Genomic DNA, 8,648 nt, shown 5'->3' on the forward strand with positions numbered 1-8,648 from the left:
CCCATCCCCCATGTCCCCGAGTTTCTCCCCCAGACCCCAACCCTTGTTTTGTTTGCTTGGGTTTTTGTTGGTTGTTTCTTTTTATTTGACAAAGACCCTCCTTATACAGCCCTGGACTTACGCTCATGAGGCCCCACCTCAGCTTCCTGAGTGCTGGGGTCACAGACCCAGCCCCGAACCATATACCTTAATCCATTACGCGGACCTGGCTTCTAGGTAAGGAGTACTATACACGATAGTGACAGGCCATTGCCCTGTCCTGACTCAAGTGCAGCAAGCACTGGGTCGTCCCAAAGTCCCAGGCCTGGGACAGGTCTTGGTACTGTGGGGTGAGCAGAGAGTGAAAGAGAGGGAACTGGGTTGTGGGGAGAGATTCCCGGAGCATGCTGAAGGTTGGAGTGACCTTGGCAGAGGTAGAACCCAGCCAGTCAGGGTCAGGAGGGATGTCTGCCAGGGTTTCCCAGACAGCACTCTTCTAAAGGGCAGAGTAGGGTCATGATGACTTCTGGGGCTTCCCAGCCGGCCTGAGCCACTGACTCCACAAGCTTGTGCATTTATTCTTGACATTTAGAATTTTCCACTCCAGGCAGCCAAACTCTGGCTTTAGATGCTTCAAAGAGACCTCAAGCTGAGGATAAGGGCAAGGGTACCCATTTAGGGAGCAAGAGACACAGAGAATTGGGACTCATAGGGGAGTAGGCAGGAAGGTAGGTGAAAAAAATGAGGCCTAGGCAGGGTCACAAAGTCAGAGAGCCTTGGGTGTAGACCTAGATCGCCCCCAATACAGCACAGCAGGGTCCGGGAGGAGCCCAGGACCCCACAACTGTCAATGAGTGTTTTTAATTCCTTTCTGATCAAGGCCAGTGACGGCTCAGGATAGACGCCGCACACGCACTACCTTTGTGAACTTCTACGCCTCAGGATTGCACACCTCTCTTCTCAGGTTGAAGGCCAGACTTCGGGATGTCGAGCTGGGTGAAATGCTTGCGAGGCCATACGAGACCCAGGTCCCTTCTCTGTTTCTGTCACCGATGCTGCCATTCTTACAAGACACTTGCTGGAGTAACGGCCATCGCATCTGTCTCCAGCGATAGAAACAAGGAACACACGAAAGAACAGAACTTTGCATCCTCTTTGCTGAGACAGAATCCCACCTAGAAACCTGGCTTGGATACATAGAGACATTTAGTTGGGGACTATGCTGTTTTCATTAGAGAGAGAGAGAGAGAGAGAGAGAGAGAGAGAGAGAGAGAGCGCGCAGATGTTTCAGTGGGTACCTGCCACCAGGCCTGAGTTCAAGGCCCTCGGCCCCACGTGGTGGAAGAAGAGATCCAGCTCCCAAGCGAGCTGCCTTCTGACTTCCAAACATGGCGTTCATGAACCCTCACCTCCGCCCACACAAATAAACAACAACAAAACTTTTATTGGAAAAAACCAATAAGCAGAGTGGACATAAAACCTGGACAGGAACCCGAGTTTCGTTCTGTGGGTAATGGGAAGGTGTTCAAGACGTTGTCAAGGGCATCCATGCTTGGATTTGCCCAATGAGATCACTGTAGCTGCAGGTAGGGAAGGAGGGGAGAGAGGGTGCTGAGCTGTGCGCTGTTGCAATGATCCGGTGAGAGACACGGGGGTCGGACAGGGCTTCCAAGTGATGAGAGGTAGCTGGATTTGGCCCCTGCTTGGGGGCCGAGCTAATGGGCTTGCTGACTGATTGGCTGTGGGTATAAAGGAACTCAGAGAAAGCAGGTGGATGCTCTGGGCATGGCGGAGCATCTGAAACGTCAGCATTCGGGAGGGCCGGGGCAGAGAACCTCAAGTTCCAGGTCAGCAGAAGCTGTGTCATGAGACCCAGGCTAAAAGCAAGAGATAAAACAAAACAACGAAACCAAAGGTGCTTCAGTGGGTAGGGTGCTTGCTAGCAAGCCTGACGCCCCAAACTGAATTCAGAACCCATGTAAAGGCAGAAGAACCAACTCCACAAAGTTGCCCTTTGGTCTCTTGGTGGGCATCTTGGCACATGCACCACACAGCATACGTGCTCTGTTGGTAGACTCCTTCCTTAATGTTTGAGGCATTCCCAACACAGTACCTGTAATCCCATTATGAGGGAGGTAAGGGCAGGAGGATCAGACATTCAAGGTTACACTTCGATACATAGGGATTTCCACCCTGGGCTAGAGACCTTGCCTCCAAAGAGGGAAGGGAGGGCACTTGTGAGATCTCAGTGGGTAAAGGTGCTTTGCTATCAAGTCTGATGGCCTTAATTTGATCCATAGGTCCCACATAGTAGGGACAGAGAACTGACAAGTTGTCCTCTGACACACACACACACACACACACACACACACACACACACACACACACAATACATTTCTTAAATGTAACGTTTTGAGACTGATTCTCACTACATATAAAGCCTGATTGGCCTGGAATTCACTTATGTAGAGCAGGCTGGCCTTGAACTCAGAGAGATCCCCCAGCTTCTGCCTCCCAAATGCTGGAATTAAAGGTGAGTTCCATTGTGCCTACTAAAATATAATTCTAAAAGAAGTTTTTTTTTTTTTTTTTTTTTTTTTTTTTTTTTTTAAGAGGAAAGGCAAAGAAAATCCGATGACGGGACTGAGACCACAGCCAGATGGGATACTCTGGGAAAGCCAGGAAGAGGGGGAGGGGCAGTGTAAGTTCAAGTATACTGGTCTGAATTTGGTGGCCCATAAAGCTCTACGCTGGCTGCTGAACAGGGAAGCAGATTTTGAAGCTTGGGATTCGGAGCAAAGGTCTAACAAATGTGAGAGCTGCCAGCATCCAGTATGGCCTTGAGAGCTGGGGGGCAAGATGAGTTCACCAGCATGATATGTACATGGAGGGAAGCTGAGGGCCAAGACTGAGTGCTGAGCACTTAAGGCCTGCTGAGGTGGGAGTGCCAAAGAAGGAGGAAGCCAGACCAGTGTGTTGAGAAGGAAAGAGGGTAGGACAAAGGCTGGGACAATGGCTACAGCAGAAGCAAAGGCTTTACCTGAACTGAGAGCAGAGGCTGGTGTTCCTCTTACAAGTGGGAAACTTGGTGGGAGAGCATGTGGGTCAGCCAGGAGGTTCCCAGAGTCATCCCCCAAACAGGCTTCTGTGTTCCTGCTCAGGGACCCCTCCCCGCAAAGATGGTAAGGTTCCATGGGTTCTGATCTGGTAGCTCTTTCCCTGGGGTTGAAGAGTCACTGTAGAGCCAAGTGCCTCCCAGATGAAGTCCCCATGACAGAAACACATGACTTCATCACCCAGTCGCCAGCCAGGGCTGCTCAGAGTGAAGGAAGTACAGCCTGTGTCTGAGTCATGTGCTCTGAATCATGCTCTCTTGAAGGGTGTCAGAGTAGATACTCATGGGCCAGGACCACATCCCTGGGTGTTATCTACCCTCTACTGCTTGAGCAATATGGCTGTCCCCTCCATAGGCATGAGAGGAGGAGAAGAGCCTAGAATCATCAAGGCATAAGTCCTCCGTTGGAATTCTCTCAATACCGTCAAGAGTGGAGAGAACGAGTGCTAGCCTCTTGGGAAGAGTGTGATCTCTTGTTCATATGGTCATTTTTTCAAAGATAGATCATTTATTCATTCATTCATTTATTCATTTATTGGTGTGTGTGTGTGTGTGTGTGTGTGTGTGTGTGTGTTTGTGTGTGCACTTAGAATCCAGAAGAGGGCATCAGGGGTTCTCTATTGTTATCCCTCTGCATATTCCTTTGAGGCAGGCTCTTTCCTTGAACCTGGAGTTTGAGTTTTCTCAGCTGTCAGAAATGATTTGACAGTCATTTCTGTCAAATGACTTACCAACTTGAAATGTCTAATGAACATTGAAGACGGCATACTTAAATATCACTAAGAGAGACAATTAGAGAGGACGCTAAGCCCCCAGGTGAGGAGACCCAGGGTTGGAAACTCCTGGCCTAGAGGAAGCCTTAGGTTCATGCCCACAGAGCCCAGTTCTGGAACACTGCAGAGGGACTTCTGTGTAGTGGTGTCAGCATACAATCTGCAGGATTCCAAGACTGTCACGGAGTTGAAAGAGGGCTGCTGGTGCCCTGGCCAGCCCTTAGAGACCAAGCCTTGTGTATAAGGCCCCTCAAGCCCCAGGGCCCAACTGAGGAAGACCTGCCTGATGTCTCCCTTCCACACAGGGGCCTTCACCCAAGCTTTCCTAATTATCATCTCCCACCTGGAGGTGACATCATCTTCCTGTCAGTGGGCAGGGTGTGCCCTCCCAGCCCCACCTCTCTGCATCCTGCCCTGCCCCTGCCCTCTCTGTTCCTGCTTTGGTTATTCGCTTGTTTAGAGGACGAAGAGGGCCAAGCAAAGATGATTACGTCATTGTTTAGTTTTCTGTCACGAACTCCAGGAAATCCCCCCCATGCCAGCACAGAGTGAAGGGTAACCGTGTGCCCCGCCCTTGGAAGTTACCAGCTTCCATGACCAGGGCACAGGGCCCATCTGTGCTAGCTGTTTCATGGCCATTCCCACCATGTATGGAGAAGAGGGTCATGGAAAATGCCAGTGACAGCTCCCAGACCACAGGTGTACTCATCTGGAGACCTGTCCTCTGGGGTAGGCATGAGCAAGCCCCCATGTGCCTGCCAGCCATGGATGTGTGTATACTTCCCCAGCATGCATTTCTCTACAGAGAAGGGGCTTACAAAGGTTTGGTCTGCCTTCCATTCTAGATTCTGACACCCTCACTGGGTGAAGGACACCTTCACTCACTCAGCACCCACCACCTCACTACTGAATTTAACCAACAGTCTTAGAAAGAAAACTAAGGAGCTTCTAAAATCTATTGGCTGGGGTAAGGGCTGGATAGATGGCTCAGTTAGTAAAGTGTCTGTCTGTCTGTCTGTCTTGTAAGAATGAGGAGCCTGGGTTTGATTCCAAGAACGCATGTCTGAAAAGTTGAGTGTGATATTTGGTGCACGATTGTAATCCTAGTTGAGGAAAGTGGATACAGTCAGCTAAAATCCTAGAGCTCTAAGCCAATGAGAGACTCTGTCTCAAAAAAGTAGGTGGGGCTAGCAAGATGCTCACAGCCCCCAAGCCTGATGAACTAAGATCTCCAGAACTCAAGTAAAAGTGGAAGAAGACTGATTTCCAAAAACTGTCATCTGACTGCCCATGTGCACCATGGCAACACGTACACAGGCATGAACACACATGCTCACACACATGCATGCATACACACACACATGTTCACATTTACACACATACACACACATGTACACATACCCACACACGCATGCATGTACACACACACACACACACACACACACATACAGAGGCATGCATGCACGTACATCCCCCCATTATTAAGTTAAAAATTTAAAAAGTAAATTGATGTATCCTAAAGCATGACATCCAAGGCTGATCTCTCACCCTCATATGTGCACACATACATACACACATGATCCACCAGCCAGAGGCGACCCTTTTGCTGCAAGATGAACTCGTCGGAAGTAATTTTGTTCTCAGGAGGGAAACAGGCAAAATGGCTCATTTCCAACCTCAATGGCTTTGTCGGGGTTTTGCTCAATCTCCTGGCTAACGGCTAAACCATCTGAACTCTCAACCAAAATAAATATACCTCTGAAGGTGAACAATGTTATTACATCAAGGCTGATGTAATGGTTCCGAACCCTGAGAAAATCGTATTCCTGCATAATGGGTCCCTCTGTTCAGCCAGGGGAGAGGCTGGGCTCCTGGCTGCCTGTCAAAAGGAATTTGGCATTTTCCATCTTTGTTAAGCGCTCTCTCTCTCTCTTTCTCTCTCTCTCTCTCTCTCTCTCTCTCTCTCTCTCTCTCTCTCTCTGTGTGTGTGTGTGTGTGTGTGTGTAACCTCATGAATGATGTTGCAGTCACTGTGCTGTGAAAGTATACAGAGAGATATTATGTTATAATTCAAGGATACAGAGCAGGTCCCCAGACCGACCTAAAGAGTTCTAGAATGATCAGCTCTTCCCACTTCAGCACCCAAATCCTCCCTAGACTCAGCCTTTCACAGGGTGGCACTTCAGACTTTAACAGCTGTCTATGAAGTGGCTCAAGGTGGCATGGCTCAACTTCGAAGGACGACTTTGAAGTAGAAACTGCACGTCATAACCGACCCAAAGAACATCTAGGCATGCGTCCTGGATGCCCTCTTGGGGTGGACAAACAAGGAGTTGCTCTGGAAGCCAGCCCAAGCCGAGGACACTATTCTCACCTATGACGTAAACAGCACACGACCCCAAGCTCCCTGTGTCCCATCCCTGGCCCTGGGAACTCTAGCACCTTTGACTCTTCAACAGGATGGGTCTGGAACGCAGTGTCTGAAAGACTTGCCTCCTGCTTCCCGCCACCTAGGCAGTCGGAGGCTGCTGTCGACACAAAAAGCCACCAGAACAGGGGCCGGAGAGTTGGTCTGTGAGTAAAGTGGTTTGTGCCTTGCAAGTAGGAGGATCTGAGTTCAATCCTCCAGCACCAATAGAAGAGACAAGTGTGAGAGCGTTTGCCTATAACCCCAGAGCTGGCAAAGAAGAGGCAAATAAACTACAGAACCTGCTGGTCAACCGGCCTAGCTAAAATGGTGTCCTCCATCTTTTATGAGAGACATTTCTCCAAGAATAAGGTAGAGAGTCACAGAGGGAAATATCCAGCATCAATGACTGCAATATCTGGCCTTACACGGCTCCACACACACACATGCACACACACACACACACACACACACACACACACACACACACACACACACACACACGGGGGGGGATCAGCTGCCCAGTGGAATATGAGCCCTCTAAATTCATGCTCTACAGAGAAGGCAAATGTTTTTTGGTTTTGGTTTTGGTTGCGGGGGGGCGGGGTTACATATAAACACCAGTGTCAAACTTTCATAGAATCAGAGTCAGCCCCCACCCAAGGCCCATGGGTGGTGATAAACAGTTCTTGTGTGACACATTACCACAAAATTTTTGTTGAACATCATAGGTGAGAAGAGGGCGGAGACTCAGGACCTGACCTAGCAGTCCTCAGAGCCTGCAGGAACAGGCAGCATCTACAGCACAGGAAGGCCAGTCCCCAGGAAGTGACTGGTTCACTGGGGCTGAGCTACATTTTCAATACAGGTTGGTGTGTGTGTGTGTGTGTGTGTGTGTGTGTGTGTGTGTGTGTGTGTGTGTGTGTGTGTGTGTGGAGTGTGTATGCATCTGCCTGTGTGTTCACATGCATGCAGGTGTATGTGCACATGTATGTGTGTGCAGCCTGGGGTTGGTTTCAGGTGTCTCCCCTGTGAGCATTGCTTGCTGATTCAGCTCACCCTGGGATCTCGTCTGCCTCTCTAGCACTGGGGTTGCAGGTGCGGCACCATGACGCTGGGCTTTCATGGGAGCGCTGGGGTCTGGAACACATCTCGGCGTTGTGACACGATGCTTTAACTGAGCCATCTCCCCAGCCCCATCTTTCTTTTTTTTTTTTAAATTATATTTTTATCTCTTTATCTGTGTGTTGGGGTGGAAATTCAAAGTTCATGTGCAAAATTCATATAGAACTCAAAGGTCGCTTGTAATAATCAGCTCCTTCCTTCCACCGTGTCAGACTGAACTCGGGTCCTCAGGCTTGGCGGCAGGTGCCTTTCCCCACTATGTCCTGGTACTTGTTCTCCAAACACAGTCCGGTTCTGATGTAGCAGGCTTAGGGCTTGAAGGCATGAGTCTTGGGGGACAAAACAAAGATGCTGGCATGGTGACCAAGGAGCTGACCGAGGGCTCCTGGAGACCAGGGTGGGAAGGGAGGAGACTGGGCTCTCGTAAACACCATTCATTCCACGGAAGTCTGAGAAGTTCCCAGGATCCATGTGAAGGGACAACAGTGAGAGGAGCACATCTTCCAAGCAGTGTGTCAGCTTCTCTGGAAAGGTAAAGCAAGACTTGGGAAGTGCAGTAGCCCTCTTTAAACCCGCCATTCCCTCTGTGGTTTTTCTCTCCACATCCAACAGTAAGAGTGAGCATGGGAAGCCAGGTGGCGGTGGCAAACACCTTTAACCCCAGGACTCAGGAGGCAGAGGCAGGCAGATCTCTGAGTGAGGTCAACCTATCTACAGAGTGAGCTCCAAGATAGACAGACAGACAGGGCCACAGAGAGAAACCCTGCCTCAAGCAAACAAACAAAAACAGCAGAGTGAGTGTGATGTGGTGGGATATGTTGGAAGAGAGGAGAGAAAAATCACATCTGTATAACTTCTTCTGTTGTTCAGCTGGTCTCTAGCCCAGGCTAGCCCCCAACCTGATTTGTAGCAGAGGATAATGACCTTGAACTTCTAATCCTTTTTTTTTCTTTTTTTTTCCGGAGCTGGGGACGGAACTGGGGCCTTGAGCTTGCTAGGCAAGCGCTCTACCACTGAGCTAAATCCCCAACCCTGAACTTCTAATCCTACTTCCTCTTTCTCCTTGGTGCTGTGATTTTAGATTGGGCAACTGGAGACCAGTCCTAGACTTCCAGGCATGCTAAGTAAGGGTTCTACCATTTTGTCCCCAGTCCCTTCACGGAACTTTCCATTACAGTATAAATTATAACTGGTTTCTTTTACTATTAATTATAAGCATTAATACCCTTAAATCTTTTATTACGTGTAT

The sequence above is a fragment of the Rattus rattus genome, chromosome 10, assembly GCF_011064425.1.
Source record: "Rattus rattus isolate New Zealand chromosome 10, Rrattus_CSIRO_v1, whole genome shotgun sequence".
NCBI classification, from domain to species: Eukaryota; Metazoa; Chordata; class Mammalia; order Rodentia; family Muridae; genus Rattus; species Rattus rattus.